This window comes from Lactuca serriola, chromosome 1 (assembly GCF_051521515.1).
Source record: "Lactuca serriola cultivar US96UC23 chromosome 1, Lser_US96UC23_V15, whole genome shotgun sequence".
Classification (NCBI taxonomy): Eukaryota; Viridiplantae; Streptophyta; class Magnoliopsida; order Asterales; family Asteraceae; genus Lactuca; species Lactuca serriola.
In genome coordinates, this window is record NC_136408.1 from 29,750,711 (window position 1) to 29,770,592 (window position 19,882).

Here is a 19,882-nt window from a genome sequence, read left to right on the forward strand (position 1 = left end):
GTATAGTCCTCCGTTCTCAAGATTTCGTGTTGACAAATACATGGAACATAGTCATACTTATTGTCCGACAGTTTGTTTCTCGATCTCTGATTCGTCTAAAATAGAACTTAATTGAACACATCAATTCAGTCCTGACCTGGCTCGACACATAAGTCAAACCAAATCATCGAGGGGCCCAAGATATCGATTTTAGCCTCATAGGATAAAAGGAACAGATAAACTTCGACTTATATGCTTGTACTATTTACTTATCAAATCGTACACAACAATGTGTTTTATAACATCAAGTTACTGATGCGTTTACACATTATCAATGCACAATCGACTTGTAAACAACAACTGATATATCTAGGTTTAAAGACTTTATGGTATTATCATCTCACAATCACTCGTGATTAAATTCCATGAAGTGATTCATGTGAGTGCGGGTTTAATCCAATACTCAAATCGTATTTCAAGAGCACTCATGAACGTTGCAGCAAACCTTTTCTATGTCTAAATACTTAGACAATCTACAAGCCAATTCATCATAGTCTTCTTTCATACCTACTTCCAACGTATGATTGAATGTGGATAGTTTAAATAATCTTATTTATTTTGGAAGTCAAAACATGCAAAGTGAAACAATAGTAAATAATTGACATAAGACAGTAACATTACTCATAAATAATACTCCTTTATTTAATCATCAAAATGTCAATTACAATTTATCTATTACAAGTTTCTAAGGCTATCTAATTACTAAAACTAATATCGTCCTTCAGCCCAATGTTTCTAGCGTGCTGCAAGTGCTTAACCCTACTCAGTCCCTTTGTAAGGGGTTCTGCTGGGTTCTCTTCTGACGATACCGTCTTTTCCACGAGGAGTCCCTCTATTACCCGATATCTAATGAAATGATATTCCCTATCGATATGTTTGGATCTGCCATGATCCCTCGGTTCCTTGGTCAAGGCAACTACACCTTCGTTATCGCAGAAAATCTCCATAGGTTCCTTTATGGCCGGTACAACTCCAAGGTCTACGATGAAGTTCTTTAGCCATATTGTCTCCTTTGACGCCTCGCTCGCTGCTATGTACTCCAATTCGCACGTTGAATCAGCTACGGTCTCCTGCTTGGAACTTTTCCAAGTCACTACTCCTCCATTCAGGTTAAAGACCCAGCCCAACTGCGAGCGGAAATTATCCCGGTCAGTCTGAAAACTAGCGTCACTATACCCTCGCACTTTCATATCATCACTCCCACCGAGGATAAGAAACCATTCCTAGCCTTTTGTTTACCCACAAGCAAAACTGATTTTATTATTATCATATCAACACTTTAGCTACCAACATCGCACAAGAAAATCCATTTGGAGCCTCTCCATTATTCCAAGGCCGCAATGCATGTATTTGTGTCTAAATTTTTCCTACAAACCTCCCTAATCCTAATTACTCACAATCTTCATAAACACTTGCCCACTTCTTTTGAACAACGCTCATTTTATGCATCCCTCCGAATCCATCCCCATAAATCTTTTTTAACCTCAAGGTAATTTTTGATTAAGCTCCCAAGCATACATATAGAAAAATAACTTAGAAAAAAATTACAATAAATAATTACTTGGAAAATTGCCTTATATCTTCGCTTTCGTCAAGATCTTTGTCCTTTGATAGCTCTTATTCACTCATCAACAACTTTTATTTTTTTCAACTTTTATTTTTTTTCTTTTTCTTTTTCAAAACTTTTTTTTTTCATAACTCAATTTTTCACTCAAAACTAAAAACCTAAGAAAAATATATGCTTAAGTAGGGGAACTTAATCTTCAACCCTTATTAGTTAGAGATATTATTCTAATGTGCAATGACTACATAAGCTTTCCTGGATACATTTCTGGTACACGATGCTAAACATATTGCGGCCCTCAAACTAAGCAAGGTCGTGTTTTTGTTCCATGATTTCACTAGGATAAGGAAGCCACAAATACACTATAACATATATATTGGCTCAAATAAACAATGAAACTCGCATTGGATCTTCCCACACAACGCTAGCAACCTAGATCTCAACACAACAATTTTTTCACTAGATTTAATTTTAGATTATTATTTCAAATTGTTATAATAATTTTTAAATCCTAGTCATTTTTCAAATTTAATTTATCAGTAAGCTTATATTCTTATATTCAACCCCCTAACCCACACTTTATTTGATGCAATGTCCCCATTGCATTCTAAAACAATTAAAGAACATAAACTTAAATAGAGAGAATTGGAACATACTCCATTGTGGTAGTGGTGGCGAGATCGAATGGGGCTTCTAAAAGTTTCTCCGAAAATTGCTGGAAGACTGGAAGCAAGATTCTTGCTTTTGAATGTGCCGGAAAATAAAATCAAGAACACCGACTTCTGAAATGAGGTGCAAAGGATTGCAATGAATGCAATGTACAGTGTCCACGACGTGGGAAAGTGTCGACCATGCCGTGTCGTCGAACGAGGGAGAATATGAATAATAGTATGGTCACGACATGGTAAGTGATAACCACGATGTGATATCTAGAATGGCAGCTTCCTTCTTGCGGTGAAAAACTCCCCCGTGACATAGGAAAGTATCAACCATGTCGTGGCAGCCGGGACAATAATTCTACTTCGTGAGTAAATGAAACTCCATGGCATAGGAACAACTCTTCCATACCATAGGAATCAAAGTATAGTTAGAAACATCACTCTTCGAAATAATAATCCATCCAAATATCGACGTGCACCCCACAATTATTAAAAGTCGTGGCTCTCGATTGTCAACTTCAAACTCTCACAAGGCTTTTTCTCTTGTGACAAATCAACATTCAAACCCAATTGTTGAAATTTCTGAAAGCATCTGAAGGGTAAAAATGCTGCAAAGATCTGAAACATCAAGAACATCAACATGGAAAACAAAATTTAAATAAACTAAAAATAAAAATAAAAACTCACTAAACTAACAAAAAAATAGCAAAGCAAAATAACTAAAAAGGATATCACGATCACTCATCTTTGTCGAAATCAAGCAACAATTGTTGATTAAATTCCTTGCATGCAAGATGTGGTTTGTGAAAACAAAAACTTTCGGGACCTGTCAGACTATTTCCTTTGTTTTCTTTGAACCGTTAACTAAAAAGTAGTACAAGAGTTGACCTAACTAGTCAAGAGTAGCAAGAGTTTGGTCTTCCACTTAACCACCTCGATACGCCTTGCTATACTACGCTTCATGGATTGAGTTAGATAAATCACCAAAGTAGTAGACTAAACAAGTCAAGAATTCTCTAATCTTTTGCAATCTCGAAACCCATGCAAGAAGTAAAACCAAGTAATGCGTATGATCACGAATTCCTACACATAACAACAAAAACCTTCCCGACAAGTGACATGATATCAACGAAAATAAAATAAAAATAAAAATAAATTGAATAATCAAATAACCAAATTAATTGGAAACTGTTCCCCAACAACGACGCCAAAAACTTGATGTGCATATTTAATGCACTGGTTTTTTTATTTATAATTCCTAGTTTATTGCATCTAAACCACACCTTACATGCAGTGAACCCGATCGAGTATAATATAATTTTGATAAGAAATGGTGTCGAACTCAAGGGGAATGGTAGTGAATTAATTTTAAATATTTGATTATAGGTTACACAAAACACATGAAAGAAATAAAAATATAAAGGTTTTATTAAATCTCAACAAATGACTAATTAGCAAATCTCGATAAACTAACTGGAAAATAAATCTCTTTAGGTACTTTAGTTTAGACAAATTACATCTTGAAAATAATAGATAGTTTGTAACAACCCAAAAATCAAACGTAAAAATTTCATTTTTATTATAACCAAACATTTATATAATTTATTTCAATCATTCCAAAACATCGTTAATTAAAAACATTTATCAGAGTTCATCCTAAAATGTATCATTGTGGAAATCATGTGTGTGTGCGTTGCGATCAATCCGAGCCCTTCTTTTCCAAATCGATGATTCCTGAAACAATAAACAAAATTGTAAGCATGAAGCTTAGTGAGTTCCCCAGAGCATACCCACACACAATAATGTATAACATATCATACTAGCTAAACATATATACATAACGCATAAACTATGCAAGCCAACACACAGGGAAGCCCAGGAAACCCTCCAGGATCTTACTCCGGGTGCCATGGGAACCCCCACATGGTCTTAGCCCAATGCCTCGAGAACCCCCCGAGGTCTTCGACCTAGGATGCCAAGGAAACCCTCCAAGGTCTTATACCTAAGTGCCTCGGGAACCCTTGAGGTCTTTGACCTAGGATGCCAAGGAAACCCTCCAAGGTCTTAAACCTAAGTGCCCCGAGAACCCCCCGAGGTCTTTCATGCAAGCACAATCACCAAGCATATAAATTCATAGAATGGCTAACACATATATCGTAACGCATAATGGGCCGACCTTAGTGCCTTAGACCCATTGGTATGGTGAGGAGACTCACCTCGCACTGCAGAAGCTTCCCACATGAAATCATTAGCTGCTGCCTCGCCAGCTTCCCGAGCTGTCACTACCAATCAATATACCCAATTAGCAATTGGGCCCATAGCATAATCCTTAATCCATGCATTGGGTGAAATAACCATTCTACCCCTGGCCCTGTATGATTCAAACTAAGGCCCAAACCCAAACCAAAAGCCCAACACTATATTGTCCATCAGTCCATCAACGGCCCAATGTTTCAAATTTGGCCCAGACCTTTCTAATGGACCTTATAATAAAGCCCAATATTCTCCTTAGTCAATAATCCCGACCCAATTGGCCCACGAAGGCCCACAACAACCCAATCCAAGAATTGGCCCAAACCGAGGCCCATAATGCGAATTTCATTTCTATATTGGGCCACAAGGCCCAATAGGCCCAACTATTCCATTATTGGCCCAAAGATGCATTCAGGCCCAACTATCAGCAAATCTAGGCCCAAAACCATTAGGGCCTAAAGGTCCAAAGACCATAAAGGCACAAGTCCTCCTGAGAGTGTACGCCCAACGTACCTCTTCTGTACGCTTAGCGTACTGAGCAAATGTACTATACGCGTCGCGTACTACATAGTACGCCCAACGTACAAACAGCTCATGCACAACATCCATTAAGTGCTTAATATTTGATCCAATAAGTCCAAATCACAGATCTGAGCTATACTTAACGTTTAAACCCATAAAGTCACTGACTTGGTGACTTTGCATGCCCCAAACAAACCCAAAATCCAAAAATGGCATTCTACTTCCATAAAACTGACCCTAACTCAAGCATGAACCCATTAAGACCATCAAGATGGCAACTTTCTTCCTTAGGGACTCAAATAGCATCAAGGGTGGCAACCCCAAGCCTAAAAACATATTTGGAAATGTAAAGCTTCAACCTTGGGACCAAAAAGAAACCAAAACCCAAAAATGGTAGATCAAAGAGATGAATGATCAAGTTCAAAGCTTTATACCTTCATCAAGCTGAAAATGAGTCCTAAAAGCTAGATCCATAAGCTCCTTCTGATTCCCTCCCTTGCAACAAGTTCCATCTTCTTCAAAGTGGGCCAAATATCCCAAAAATGGACTCCATAAGCTCCAAAATGCCACCATGGTTGCTATATGATGATTTCTAGTATTTAGAGGGGTGGAGGCTGAAGATATTAGGGTTTGGTTATGATATATGGAGTTTAAATAGGGTCCAAGACCCTAAAACAGGGTTCTGATTTGATGAAATTACGCCCAGCGTACTCCAGAGAACCTTTGCGACCACTCCTGGTCCTTACGCCCAGCGTAATCCTAGGTACGCCCAACGTACTCGGCTAAGCCTAAAAACCACGAAACTTCCAAAGGCCATAACTTCTTCGTTACAAGTCTGATTCCGATGATCCTTATATCCACGGAAAGGTGACGAGAAGCTCTACACTTCTAATAAATCAAAAATTTCTTAAAAACTTCTGAACAAAAATCCATTTTCCATCAAAAGCCCAAACTGCCACTTTACCAAAATACCCCTAGGTTCAAAAACACAAACCGAACACCCATATCACTTCTAATACATTACCCGCCCCAAATGGGCCTAGATCTTACCTTTTCAAAGGCCCTAATCCTTATGATGACCGATATTCGGCCCCACATCCTCAGGCTAGGAATTGATTCGGAACAGGGTGTTACAACTCTCCCCCACTTAAATTAGATTTCATCCTCGAAATCATGCACTACCATCCACGATGTACCAAACAATCTGAGCCACACCACCACAAACCCGAGATTACCACAACCTTTACAAGGCAACTAAAACCAACCCTTGAGGGGTCCTAGAACCTGAAGATGAACGAATTCCTTTCAACTTGATCACATCTGCTCCACCTGAAATCTGAGGTTTTGAGATGGTCTATCTCTCTGACATACTGCCCACACCGAATCATCATCGAACTGATTTCATAAGAAAACCAGCCTAAATAGGATACTTTCCACCCGTAATATCTTAAGGCTGCTTAAAGATCGAAATCACCGATCACTACGACTACCGAATACCCAACAATTCCACACACAAACCCCATTCACTGAATTCGCTCGTACTCCAGTTGCTACCACATGGCTGCTTTCCTGAATAACGGTCGGGACCTTCCCGATCCCAACTTTCCTGCCAACTATCCGGAACACCGGACACCTTCCCGATTGCTGAGCCAGAGACACACGCTCTGCAATCCTACATGACCTCCGAAGGACACCTCGTCTGACAATCATTGCCCTGGCGATGCCTCTTCTCTCGACTTTTTTCCATCCTTTGATCCATTCGATCATGACAGGCTAACAACCCGTCGCCACTGAATCTGACGCAAAAATGAATGCCACAAGAAAAACTGTGGTCTTACATCATACCCGGTCTCCCTTGACCTGTCTTTTCCTGGTTCAACATGCACGAACCCCGATTCAGAATCCTTTCCGACATCAGTCGATACCCCGATACTACCTCGAGATCCATAATACACCATAACTCCCGACGTCCCTTTCCTGACCGATAAATAATTACCCTTAACCAATCCACGAGACTACCTGTCTCACGCCCGGTCCAACCACTAGGTTCCCAAGAGATCAAAAATCAGGACTACCCAGCTGTAGCCATACTGCGTCACGTACCACTTGTCCACAAGATCCTGCAACTCGATATCCAAACCCTTGACTCAACGGTCTCTACCATTTCTATTCCGAATTCCCATAACCAACCGGGCTTACCCACGGATAATCAATCGAATAATCCCTCTGATCCTGATTCTACCTAAGGTGTGGGTTTCCCACAACCTTGCGAACTGGTCTACCCTAGCCTCAATCTCTCGAAAGAATTCGTGAATGCTACAGTTACCCCATAGTCTTACAACACTTTCACCATGACTGTCCAAACACATCTCAATGTTGAGCACCTATGTAGTCTATCCTCCCAACTGAACTCAAATACTGACTGGATGACTACCTGGTTCCCTCCCCCGAAGCTTGCAATATGATGTCAGAATGACACGATCCAAATGCCAGGGAGTTTCCCGAACTCCCATCCCACGACATCCGATACTCAGTCGGCCCCTAAGGCTGCCTTTCCTCCCTAAAAGGAGAATATGAGACGCATCCTCATCTCACCCTCGCTTTTATCTTGGATATCTGAATGATTCTCCCCCACTTAGATTCGACTAGGTCCGCTTGGCATATGAAAATTGAAGGATTCCCAAATCCTCTCTCTTTCCAATCATCGATCTGCTGAGGGGCGGTGCCTAACAAAGCTAGAACACCATGAATAACCCTTCCCAAAACATCACAACTTCCAAAAATCTGCTATCATCTCTGAATCCCAACCATATCAATGGATTCAGATACTTAAAAATAATGACATACTCAGTTCTCGCTGACCAAAGAACAGATGTTCTAACCAAATCTTCAGCAAAAATTCTCTCTTTCCTCGGTAATCTCGATTGTTCTTCCAAACACACTTATTCAGGCTATTGAAGACTAGTCACCACACCCTCGTACTAGCCCTTGGACCTACCCTAAGATAACTGAAGTCGGTGCCCTCACTGCTCCTCCTTGGTCATCAGGTAGTCGACCTCCTTGTCGTCCACCTGAACACAACGAAATTATAACGGGCTTTCTCCTTATGGGAATCCCTGAAGACGTGGCCAAACCTGCTACACCCGTAGCAACCCAGATCACTGAACAGATTCCGACAACGACTCAGAGCAATTACGGTACACGCGGAATCCGCTCCGCAAGATACATCCGTCTGAAGATCTCTCAAAGATTCCTCGACATGCAGAAATGCATCTGACAACCCTTGCTAGCCCAGAAGATAGCAGGAAAACCAACCCGAGATCCAACTTATCACGCTCCCCAAGCAGTATAAATTTCCGATACCCACCGAAAATGGCCGAATATAGCATATCCCCAAACATCTGGAGGAATCCTGACCACCTCCTCCTGAGTTACCTCGACCACTCTAGGATCATGATGCAACATTTCCTTCCAATCCCAATGATAATCCAAATCCTTGGAACGAAACTCCCTTATGCAATTTCCGCAATCATTACACTAAATCTCGAACCTACTAGCCTCTCAAAGGCTGATATGAACTCTTGGGTCTCTTCCTGGGACTCCCACTAACTGCACATAACCTGAACCTATCCTCTCGAGGTACTCCCAACCGATTTTCCGCCCTCGGGCTCTGGGATCCACAATGTTCAGGGTCTCGCACCCTGACCCACTTACTAGCTCAATCGTTACGTCTACACTACAATAGTTGGCAATCTCTGTTCCAAATCGGGCTACTAACTACCCCCAAAATATAGTATCTAATCCCAAAAGTGCAATAGATCGCAAGATCAATCCTTGCCTCCTGATACAAGAGATACAAGGCGAACTCCAAATCCTGACAGTTCTTCCGCTAACTGGCTCACCACCGGAGTCGGGACCAAACCCTGGTCCTTCCTATTGCGTGCGCATCCACATTCAGCACAACATATATCCCCACGGTCCAATCGTAACCGAGAATTCTCCTTCCCAGGCTTCTTAGATTCTCCGATACTTTCCTCGATTCGAGTATAGATCATGTGCTTTCAGTAGTACGGACCCAATATTACCTTCCACACCTATCCATACTTTCCTCCATAATCATCATGAATCCTCTAAGTCACCTACTCCAATGATTTACTAAATGTTTGCTAAAAACAATACAATATCCACCGAAGCACCTCCTAGGCTCTCCTAGGTTCCCAACCCACCCAGTCCTCAGCTGCTGAAAGATTCTCAGTAATGTCAACTAGCTACCTCATGAATATAGCCACATGTAGCAGAGATCAGATATTCCTTCAAGTAAAAGACTCATCCCTAGAATGGTTGGACTCAAACAAGAGCTGCGCAAAAGGGCCAAATCCATCACTCTGAGATTATCCGGCCTGTACACATGTGACCTAGCATATTCACTTAGTAGCTAGCTCACATTGCTAAAGGTCCCACAAAGCACAAAGCAAGCAGCATTCGGACAATGGGAAAAACTAACCAACATATTCCAATTAGACAATTCTAGCTATACATATAATTCTCAATCGGGTGACTCCTATCACGAATCTCATCCTAGGCTCACCCTAGGGTAATCTCCAATCCACAAGCGATCATAGAACATTCGGCCCACATACCGCAACCCATGTTGTCCACATCCACACTCGCTGTCGGTTGCCTTTATGCCTGCAAATTTTACACAGAACAGGAAACGAGTCCTAACCGCATACAATTTTTAAAACATACACTTAGCACTTACCAATATAAATAATCATTCTCATTCTATCATGGCATCCAGTATCTCCAAAGCTACTAGCATCGCATATCAGGCCAATCTATCACTGACTTCTTAGCACTAGCATGCAAGTCTAGCAGCTCATACAACATATACAGGCATCTCCCTAGCCCTAACTAGCATGTGATACTCAGATTCATAAATCAACTCATAACAGATAACAACTGTGAGTATCCTAGGAAACTTACTTGAGCTCGGCTGATTGCATGCACCACACCCTTTCTTATCTTAGAAATTCTTTGGTTAAAACATTTTCCTTTTGAAAAATTGACAGATCCTCAGTTTGAGTACAGACACACCCGAAAGTATGTCCGAATCCCTCAAACTCAGGCTCTGATACCAACTTGTAACAACCTAAACATCAAAGGTAAAATTTTCATTTTTATTATAACCAAACATTTATATAATTTATTTCAATCATTCCAGAACATCGTTAATTAAAAACATTTATCAGAGTTCATCCCAAAATCTATCATTGCGGAAATCATGGGTGTGTGCGTTGCGATCAATCCGAGCCCTTTTTTTCCAAATTGATGATTCCTTAAACAATAAACAAAACTGTAAGCACGAAGCTTAGTGAGTTCCCCAGATCATACCCACACACAATCATGTATAACATATCATACTAGCTAAACACCTATACATAACGCATAAACCATGCAAGCCAACATATAGGGAAGCCCTAGAAACCCTCCAGGATCTTACTCCGGGTGCCATGGGAACCCCCACATGGTCTTAGCCCAATGCCTCGGGAACCCCCCGAGGTCTTCGACCTAGGATGCCAAGGAAACCCTCCAAGGTCTTATACCTAAGTGCCTCGGGAACCCCCCGAGGTCTTTGACCTAGGATGCCAAGGAAACCCTCCAAGGTCTTACACCTAAGTGCCCCGGGAACCCCCCGAGGTCTTTCATGCAAGCACAATCACCAAGCATATAAATTCACAGAATGGCTAACACATATATCGTAACACATAATGGGTCGGCGTTGGTGCCTTACACCCATTGGTATGGTGAGGAGACTCACCTCGCACTGCAGAAGCTTCCAGCATGAAATCATTAGCTCCTGCCTCGCCAGCTTCCTGAGCTATCACTACCAATCAATATACCCAATTAGCAATTGGGTCCATAGCATAATCCTTAATCCATGCATTGGGTGAAATAACCATTCTACCCCTGGCCTTGTATGATTCAAACTAAGGCCCAAACCCAAACCAAAAGCCCAACACTATACTGTCCATAAATCCATTGGGCCCAGACCTTTCTAATGGACCTTATACTAAATCCCAATATTCTCCTTAGTCAATAATCCCGACCCAATTGGCCCACGAAGGCCCACAACAACCCAGTCCAAGAATTGGCCCAACCCGAGGCCCATAATGCAAAGTTCATTTCTATATTGGGTTACAAGGCCCAATAGCCCCCAACTATTCCATTTTGGCCCAAAGATGCATTCAGGCCCAACTTTCAGCAAATCCAGGCCCAAAACCATTCGGGCCTAAAGGTCCGAAGTCCACAAAGGCCCAAGTCCTCCTAAGAGCGTACGCCCAACGTACCTCTTTTGTACGCTTAGCGTACCGAGCAAATGTATTGTACGTGCCATGTACTACATAGTACGCCCAGCATACAAACAGCTCATTCACACAACATCCATTAAGTGCTTAATACTTTATCCAATAAGTCCAAATCACAGATCTGAGCTATACTTAACATCTAAACCCATAAAGTCACTGACTTGGTGACTTTGCATGCTCCAAAAAAACCCAAACTCCAAAAATGGCATTCTACTTCCATAAAAGTGACCCTAACTCAAGCATGAACCCATTAAGACCATCAAGATGGCAACTTTCTGCCTTAAGGACTCAAATAGCATCAAGGGTGGCAACCCCAAGCCTAAAAACGGATTTGGAACCATAAAGCTTCAACCTTGGGACCAAAAAGAAACCAAAACCCAAAAATGGTAGATCTAAGAGATGAATGATCAAGTTCAAAGATTTATACTTTCATCAAGCTAAAAATGAGTCCTAAAAGCCAGATCCATAAGCTCTTTCTGATTCCCTTCCTTGCAACAAGTTCCATCTTCTTCAAAGTGGGCTAAATATCCCAAAAATGGACTCCATAAGCTCCAAAATGCCACCATGGTTGCTATATGACGATTTCTAGTGTTTAGAGGGGTGGAGGCTGAAGATATTAGGGTTTGGTTATGATATATGGAGTTTAAATATGGTCCAAGACCCTAAAATAGGGTTATGATCTGACGGAATTACGCCCAGTGTAATTCTGGTACGCCCAGTGTACTCCAGAGAACCTTCGCGACCACTCCTGGTCATTACGCCCAGCGTACTCGACTAATCCTGAAAACCACAAAACTTCCGAAGGCCATAACTTCTTCATTACAAGTCCGATTCCGATGATCCTTATATCCATGGAAAGGTGACGAGAAGCTCTACACTTCTAACAAATCAAAACTTTCTTAAAACCTTCCGAACAAAAATACATTTTCCATCAAAAGCCCGAACTGCCACTTTACCAAAATACCCCTAGGTTCCAAAACACGAACCGAACACCCAAATCACTTCTAATACATCACCCGCCCCAAATGGGCCTAGATCCTACCCTTTCAAAGGCCCTAATCCTTATGATGACCGATATTCGGCCCACAGCCTCATGCTAGGAATTGATTCAGAGCAGAGTGTTACATAGTTGAACAAACAAATTTACTTATTCATGTTCACCGATTTCTAATATGATTAGGCTTATGTTCACTATTACTAATCCTTTAGCAAACATATCAATTCAAGTAGTGATCATTTGATTAAACTAAGAGGTTTCCTAGTGTTCAGTTCGTATCAAGCAAGACTTGTAATATTTGTTAATTAAATTTGTCAATTCAATCAACTTATATGTGGTTGTTCGTCACACATTCTCACACATTAACTTACTTATTTTCTAGTTAACCCTAGGTTCATGTTCACTAATATTAGGCATACAATCTTGTTTTCACAAAACTATATGATTTAAGCAATTAAGAAGATGTTCATACAACTCAATAAACTTGATTATTAACAGAAAATAAATATAATTAACACATAAGGATCTTTTAACAAACTCAACAAGATAAATTAAACACGAATAAAACAATCCAAATAGCAATTAATCCAAAAATCAAGGTTTCATCTAATCATAAACACAAAGCAAAGGGTTTTAACACCCAAATCAGAAAGTAATTGCATATAGAATCATAATGGAATGCTAAAGATATTCACGTTAATAAACTACATGATTACCAACATGAATCTGCTCTCCAATCCTTTAGATCTTCGCTCCATATCAGCTTAATGGCCTTCTGGCCACTTTCTAGACCCTCAAAACGGCTTCTTTGGGGTTTATAATCACATGAATCAATCTAGAGTGCAAGATCTCCATTAGGGCTAATTTTCAGCTCTATTTATAGGTTTTAGCGTCAACTCGACAAGTTTGTAAACCAACTCGGCGAGTTCTTCATTAAATCCCGTATTCCCCAAGTCAGCATCAAGAATCGTGAAGCTTCTTATCAACTCGTCGACTTGGAGGACCCAAATCGATGAGTTCGTTTGGAATCAACATTTTCTCAAAACACGAAAGTCATCTGAAATTGTGTCTAGTTTTCAAAACATTTTGAATCTCGTCAATAGGAGTTACGAGTCATGAGATATGCTCAAAACACTGGCGAGGGGTCAAACTGTCCGGCAACATCCTTTTGCGTCTTTTTAGCTCTTTTCTCCTCCTTTTGCATTCTAGCTCCCATTTTAACTGTAATTTAACATTTCAAAACGTATTAAGTATCTTTTAGTTCTAAATAGCATAAAAACATAGTATAAAATAATAAGAAAACGTCATAAATATATGTATAAAATAGATGTTATCAAAAAACTATGCAAGGCTACACCCCAACACTAAGCCCAAGGATGGCCCAACTAACCAGGTCCACTACTGACCCAAATCATTGGGCCTACCAAGGCCCAAGACCAAAAATGTATTACCCCGACTCTCAGGTATAAATTTACAGCTTTATTTTCATGTTTGAAAGGTCTACTCGACGAGTTGGATGCCTTGACTAGTCGAGTAGGAACGTTTTTGGCCACGTGTTTAAGTGACCAACTCAACGAGTCGAAGGACATGACTCGACGAGTTAGAGTTGGAGGATAAAACCCTAATTTTCGGGGGTTTTCACCCTATTTAAAGGATCATTTTCCCCCTTAGCCTCCCCTTACAGCCCGTTGTGAGTCCATAAACCCTAAATCGTTGTTTTTATCTCTTTTTAGGTGATATTAACCCTTGAGGTGAACTGTGGAAGGATTTCTTGGTGTACTCAAGCTTGGAACAAGAGGAGGGTTGTAGATTCGAGTCCTACTTCATCTTAGCATCGTTTTTGTGGTAACAAGTTGTTACCTTGACCTTTCTCTATCTAGATCTATTAATGTATGAGATTAAGGCCATTTTAGTAATATTGATATGTTATTTCGGGTATTGGGTGTGATCTAAAGTTGCAACTTCAGATCTAGGTTTGTCTTGGTCTCTAAGATCATAAAGTTTCAGCCTTTAGTGAGTCAATACCTTCTTCATCCCTTAGAACCTCTTTTAAACGTTGGTTTTGACAATTTGAGCCTTGCATCAACGTAAAGTTTGCAACTCTACGTGACAAACGTGCCCTAGGAGGTTAGATCTATTGATTGGAGCGTTTGAATAGCTTAAAATCACTTGGACATGGGATAGACCGCATGAACTCGACGAGTCGGATAAGGAACTCGACGAGTTGGGAAGGGATTTTTCCGTTTTTTGGTTTCTGCATGGACTCGACGAGTCAGCAGAGGACTCGATGAGTCAGCTAGGGTTTTCCTGACTTTTGAACATGCATGAACTCGGCGAGTTGTAGGGAAACTCGACGAGTCAACGGGGGATTTCACGACTTCTCTAGTTCAGGAAGGACTCGACAAGTCGGGTCAACATGGACTGTTGACCTTGACCTTTGAGTTGGACTTTGACCAAGGGTTGACTAGTTAATTTCTGGGGTATTTTAGTAAATTGGAAATTTATGGAAACAGTCCTATGGTAAATATAGGTGGTGGAGTTCATGGCCGTGGTTCGAGAGTTTGAGATTATCACTTCAATTCTACAGTTGAGACGTGAGTTCTCCTCACTATATTAACAGGGTCTAAGGCACCAGTGCCAACCCTTTTTGGATGGTTGCTATGTTAGATATCGGTTAGATTATTATCCTGGTTATAGGATGGTTGCTATGTTAGTGATCGGTTAGATCGGTATCCTAGTTATAGGATGGTTGCCATGATTAGTGATCTGTTAGATCTGCATGTTTACTTGTTTATATGTATGTGCACATGTTTGTTTGTTTGGAGAAAGGGTTGAGGCAGGTCCTGCTGTGTGCAATAGGCCAAGATACCCTAAGCCGACCGAGGAGACTGAAGGCCCGGGCCGGGCAAATCTAGTCAGGATGAAGGCCCAGTAAGCGGTCCGGATAGGCTGAAGGCCCCGAGGAGGGCGGTCCAGATGTGCTGAGGGCTCGGAGAGTGGTCCGGATAGACTGAGGACCGAGATTCGGCCCAGTCAGACTGATGGCTCATTATGCATGCTGTTTGCTTATATGTTTATATGATATGGTTATATTTGTATAGCGTTGGTATTTTGGAGGTAACTCAATAAGCCTTCGAGCTTACATTTATCGATTATTGTTTTAGTTACTTCTGATGATTGCGGGAAGGCGAAGGCGTGATCGTATGGCTCCTCATATTTCATGTTTTTATGATTTGATTATGGGATACTCTGACATTATAATATTTTCGAAACATGTTTTGTAATAATCTTGGTTTTGAAAATGTTTTAAAAAGTTTAAATTTGGCATGATTTTTATGGATGTTACAAAAAAGGTTCGCATAGGCCCACTTACGGCCCAACTTTCCAAATTGGGCCTAACCCCCATTTAGGCCTTATCCTAAGCCCAAAGCTTCTCTTAGTCCATCAATACTCCATGATGGCCCAGAGGCCCAACATCAAGTCCAACAAAACGGCCCAAGGATGTGAAGCCCAAATGCAACAAGCCCACAACGAGACTACAAGGGGCGTACCTCCCTTGGTACACTCAGCGTACTCGCAAATCATGATCGGGGAAACTAGACCAGTACGCGGGGTGAACTGGGACTTACACGGGGCATACTGATCAGATCCAAAAACTCTATTTTCGACTTAACCACTTCAGCCCAAAGCATCCAAACCTCAGGGAAGCTTCATGACAAGCTCCTAACTGATAAAGTTGGTGACTTTATCAGTTTGCATGGCTTAATGGGACCCAACTCCAAAAATAACCATTAAGACTCTCTTAAATCATCTTAACACAGGCATGAAGAGGTCTACACGACCAAGTTCTCATTTTTATGAATCAAGGCAACCCAATACACTTAAAAGGACAAGATATTTGCTATGGAGTTCACCAAACTCACAAAGTTCCAATCTTGTGACATAAAACCCTAAAATGGACCCAAAACAAGAACTAGCACAACAATGAGCAAGTTTCGAACTTGATACCTCTGGAAGATGCACCAATAAGAGTAGAAATCATATCCCAAAGCTAGATGCACAAGCTATCCTATTTCAAGACTCTTTCTTCACCAAAAACACTCAAATGAGCCACCACACTCACACAAGCTAGGGGAAACGAGATTATGGTTTGAGAGGGCTTGGAGACTAGAAATGGTGGCTGAAAATGAGGCCATCTTGTTCCTTAAATAGGGTCACCTCAAAATATTAGGGTTTACACTCTGAGCCTAGTACGCTCAACGTACTAGGTGGTCTCCGCGTTCATGATACGCACATGAGTACGCTACGCGTACACAAGTGTATGCCTCGCGTACCCAATTGCCACCCAATTCTCAATAAGGACTAAACTTGCCAAAACCTCAAACTATCATAATTTCTTCGTTATAAGTCCGTTTCCAACGAACCTTATATCCACAGAAAGGTGGCGATAATCCCTATGCTTCTAGAAACTCATCACCTCCTTAAAACTCCATGAGCAAAAACCCAAAATTCATAAAAGATCTTAGCCAACGCCTTCATCGATACTCTTGGGATCTAAAGCACAACCCGAACCCTTTCATCACACAACCTACCTTATCCCTATCCAAAAAGGGCCTAAACCTTTCTCCTTAAAAGCCTTAAAACTTTATCATACTCGGATTACGACCCATGAGCCTTGAATTGCAAAACGATCCGAAACAGGAGGTTACACCCGTTATCCGGTTGAAATAGACTGAAGGGGCAGGTCGAGCACCCAGATGTAACATCCCGATTTTTGGGAATGAGATTTTAGGGATTTCATGCAATTAAAGAAGCCTACTCGACGAGTTATAGGCCCCAACTCATCGTGTATAGATTAGTCAGTCTGCGTGATTTATGAGGTCTACTCGACGAGTAGGAGCTGGAAAATGAAACCCTAATTTCTAGGGTTTTACACTCTATTTAAAGGATCATTAGCCTCCCTATGCCTCCCATACCATCCCCCTTGATCTTAGAAAACCCTAATCACGCCTATTCTCCATTTTTGTGTGTTAAGAAGCCTTGGAGGTGGATTTTGTGAAGAGAGCTTCAGTCTAAGGAGCTTGAAGCAAGGAGAAACTTGTGGATCTGATTTCTATTTTATCTTGGCATCATCTTGAAGGTAACAAGTCGTTACCTTGACTTCTCTCTAGCTAGATCTCTTCATGCAAAGGTTTAGGGCCATTTCTAGTTGGTTGTGGGTTATTTCGGGTATTGGGCATGATCGGAAGTTGTAACTTCAAATATGGACTCCTCTAAGTCCTTATAGTCATAAAGTTCTAGTCTTTAGCAAGTTATGGCCTTCTCCTTACCTAGAACTTCTTCTTTAGCTTGGTCTTGGCCCTTAAGACCTTGCATGCACGTAAAGTTTGCAACTTTACGTGGTAACTATGCCTTAGGAAGCTAGATCTACATTTTGGAGCTTTGGGATAACTTAAAAATCTCTGAATGAGAAATGGACTGAAGGGACTCGACGAGTTGCATGGTCAACTCGACGAGTCAAATGAAGATTGACCGTTTTTGGTTCTACATGGACTTGGCGAGTTAGTGACATGACTTGACGAGTTAGTTAGGGTTTTCCCTACACTTGGACACCGCATGGACTCAACGGCTTGTCTGGAAACTCGTCGAGTCAACTAGGGTTTTCATGATTTCTCGAGTTCTGGAAGAACTCGACGAGTCGGGTCAACATGGACTATTGACCTTGACCATTGAATTTGACTTTGACCAAGGGTTGACCAATTGACTTCTAGGGGTATTTTAGTAATTTGGGAATTTATGAAAGTGGATCATTAATGGATGTAGGTGATTGAGTTTGGAGCTGTATTTAGGGAGTTTGACATTTATCATCCCGAGCTACTTGTGAGGCGAGTTGTCATTACTATACTAACAGGTTCGAAGACACCAATGCCGACCCTTTTCGGATTTATATCCAGGTTTATTGCATGATATGCTTATTGATTTCTATCCTGGTAAAACCAACATCAGTAAAACTAAACTAACACATCAACGTGTGACATCAGCTAACAACTAAGTTGACTGATCAGTTGGTCAACTTTGCAAAAATTGAAAAACTTAATGACTAAATTACAAAAGTTAAAAAAACTTAATGACTAAATTCCAACAAAAAATAACGTAGTGCCAAAAACGATTTTTTTTATTTTATTTTATTTTATTTGTGTGTGTGTAAAAATATAGTGACTTTTGTTTCATTTATATATTTTATATTTATTTTATTATAATAAAATTAATTTATTGACAACTTCAAAACATAAGAAATAATTCATTTTTAAAACATTGTTCACTCTACCCCAAAATGATATTTTAGCAAGACAACCTCACTAACATGTTTATAATGTGATAGGGACTTAGGGTAACAACAAATTACAATGGATGAGTTTTTATGTAGATATATATCGTAATTAGTATGTCATGCAGGTCGACCTACGGCGAGTCGGGACACACAAGACACAAGGGACCATGTTTTAATGGGTCATCAGATTTTACACATATACGTAAGTAGGGTAATATGTAAAACTAATCTCATTTGTAAAATCTATGGTTGAAAAAGAGAAAAATTTCAAAGTGTGGTTTCCAAATTTTTTTCTTTTCATAATGGCATTCCGGTATATAATATGGGTCCCATATATAGGACCGAATTCAGTTTTAGGCTTAAACATTTTTTTGTCTACTTTGGTATGCTTTGCTTTATTCCAAAGTAGGTGATTATCTCCGTTGATTTGAAAACCTTGTACAAAAAGTAAAAATGAGATCCTAAATATTTTTTTTGCATAGAAAAAAATTCTTAATAAATTTTATTATTATAAAATTAATCAAAATAAAATTTTTCACTTACGTAATTTGTTACTAGTAGTCGCTAAACACTAATGTATAAAAAAAAGGTCCTATAATATAGGGAAAATGACTTGTAAGGGTAACAAAGTATTAGACTTGTACACAAAATACCATTGAACTTTTTTTTGTATACATATCACCAATCAACTATAACTTTTGTACATATATTACCATTAAACTTCACATTTGTTCAAAAAATACAATTATATTATCGGTAATAATAGATCATCAGCCACGTAGCATGCCATGTGGCTGCTGACGTGGATTTTACTGTTTATTATGTACACATTATACCATTAAACTATTATTTGTACACATTATACCATTAAACTTTTTTTGACATATTTTACCATTAAACTTTTTGTACACATTTTACCATTAATGTTATATAATTTATTGAAAAAAAATATCATTTCAAAAAATACAAATTATTACATAAAAGTAGGTTTCCCATCACCTGATGTGGATTTTACTGATTTTCTAAATTTTTGTAAACTTATCATTATAAGTCATTTTCCTATCGGTAAACAACGACACAATTTCAATGCACTTTTTAATCATCAACCATAATCAAGAAAATGGGGGATAATAATAAGGTAACATGTAC